The sequence below is a fragment of the Aegilops tauschii genome, chromosome 6 (genome assembly GCF_002575655.3).
Source record: "Aegilops tauschii subsp. strangulata cultivar AL8/78 chromosome 6, Aet v6.0, whole genome shotgun sequence".
NCBI classification, from domain to species: domain Eukaryota; kingdom Viridiplantae; phylum Streptophyta; class Magnoliopsida; order Poales; family Poaceae; genus Aegilops; species Aegilops tauschii.
The window spans coordinates 157506561-157508852 of record NC_053040.3 but is presented as its reverse complement, the minus strand read 5'-3'; positions in this window follow the sequence as shown (position 1 = coordinate 157508852).

Genomic DNA, 2292 nt, shown 5'->3' with positions numbered 1-2292 from the left:
GTGAGTACTCATCCAAAGTACTCGCAAGCAAGGAGCTACACTACATATGCATGGGTATATGTGTAAAGGGGCATATCAGTGGACTGAACTGCAGAATGCCAGAATTAAAAGGGGGATAGCTAGTCCTGTCGAAGACTACGCTTCTGGTCATCTCCATCTTGCAGCATATAGAAGAGAATAGAGTGAAGTCCTCCAAGTAGCATCGCATAGCATAATCCTACCCGGCAATCCCCTCCTCGTCGCCCTGTTAGAGAGCGATCACCGGGTTGTATCTGGCACTTGGAAGGGTGTATTTTATTCAGTATCCAGTTCTAGTTGTCATAAGCTCAAGGTACAACTCCGGGTCGTCCTTTTACCGAGGGACACGGCTATTCGAATAGATAAACTTCCCTGCAGGGGTGCACCACATAACCCAACACGCTCGATCCCAATTGGCCGGACACACTTTTCTGGGTCATGCCCGGCCTCGTAAGATCAACGCGTCGCAGCCCCACCTAAGCACAACAGAGCGGTCAGCACGCCGGTCTAATCCTAAGCGCGCAGGGGTCTGGGCCCATCGCCCTATGCACACCTGCACGTTGCGAACGCGGCCGCGAGCAGACCTAGCAACCCACACGATCACGGCGGTTACGTCAAAGCGGTCCAACACGGCGCGCGCCACTCAGTCGCTGACGTCACGAAGGCTTCGGCTGATACCACGACGCCGGGATACCCATAACTACTCCCGCGTAGATGGCTAGTGCGTATAGACCAAATGGCCAGACTCAGATCAAATACCAAGATCTCGTTAAGCGTGTTAAGTATCCGCGAACGCCGACCAGGGCCAGGCCCACCTCTTACCTAGGCGGTCTCAACCTGCCCTGTCTCTCCGCCACAAAGATCCACTTGCGGGTACTCCTACGAGCCGACCCGACTTTAGTCATCACATGTGTCATGTATATAGTATATAAGTATATACCCGCGATCACCGCCCAGGTGATCACGGCCCGATAGTGTAGCACAGCAGACGGACAAGAATGTAGGGCCACTGATGGAAATCTAGCATCCTATACTAAGCATGTAGGATTGCAGGTAAAGGTATCAACAGTAGTAGCAAGGATAGGCTATGCATCAGAATAGGATATCGAAAAGCAGTAACATGCTACACTACTCTAATGCAAGCAGTATAGAGGAGAGTAGGCGATATCTGGTGATCAAGGGGGGGCTTGCCTGGTTGCTCTGGCAAGTAGGAGGGGTCGTCGACTCCGTAGTCGAACTGGGCAGCAGCAGTGTCGGTCTCGTAGTCTACCGGAGAGAAGAGGGGGAAGAAACAGTAAATACAATGCAACCATAAGCATGACGATGCGTGACATGACAGTGAGCGGTGCTAGGGGTGTCCTAACGCGACAGTAGGTGGTACCGGTGAAGGGGGGGAACATCCGGGAGGTATTCCCGATGTTTCACGTTTTCGGACAGACGGACCGGAGGGGGAAAGTTGCTAGTTCGATAGGTTAGGGAGGTGTGGTGGACGAACGGACTGCGTATTCGGATTCGTCTCGTCGTGCTGAGCAACTTTCATATAGAAAACATTTTCATCCGAGTTACGGTTTAAAAGATATGAATTTTCAAAGTTTATTTGAATTTCTGGAATTATTTAATTAACAGAAAAAGGGATATGACGTCAGCATGACATATGAGTGACGTCAGCGGTCAACAGTCCGGGTTGACTGGTCAAACTGACACGGGGGACCCACCTGTCATAGACAGTGGGTTAACAGAGGATTAAACTAATTAACTTTTAGTTAATTAACTAATGGGCCCACCTGTCAGTGAGAGATTATTTAAACTAATTATTTTTATTTATAAAACATTTTCTTTTTCTTTTCTTTTTTTTTAAATTTTGCGGCGGGGCCCGCATGTCAGTGACTGGGCCTGCCCAGTCAGCAGTTGACTGGGTCAACCCAGTCAACTGGGGCCCGTGGGGGCCACTGGCAGTGACCCAGGGGGTGGCCCCAGGTGTGCCACGTCGGCGGCCGGCGCCGGAGCAACGCCGGCGACCAGACGCACGGCGGCGCGGCTCGGGAGGGGTACGGGTTTCACGTACAGGGGGTCTCCGGGGGCGTGGCTGGGCGCGTTCGACGCGGCTCGACGTCGCGCGTCCAACGGCGGTGGTCGGAGGGGCTGGAACGGCCGGAGACGAGCGCTACGAACTCGCCGGCGGCGAGGAGCTACGGGTGCCCGACGGAAACATATCTACGGCGAGCTAACGAGAAAGCGGAGGGGCTGGGGGGCATCTACAAACGGCGGGGAGTG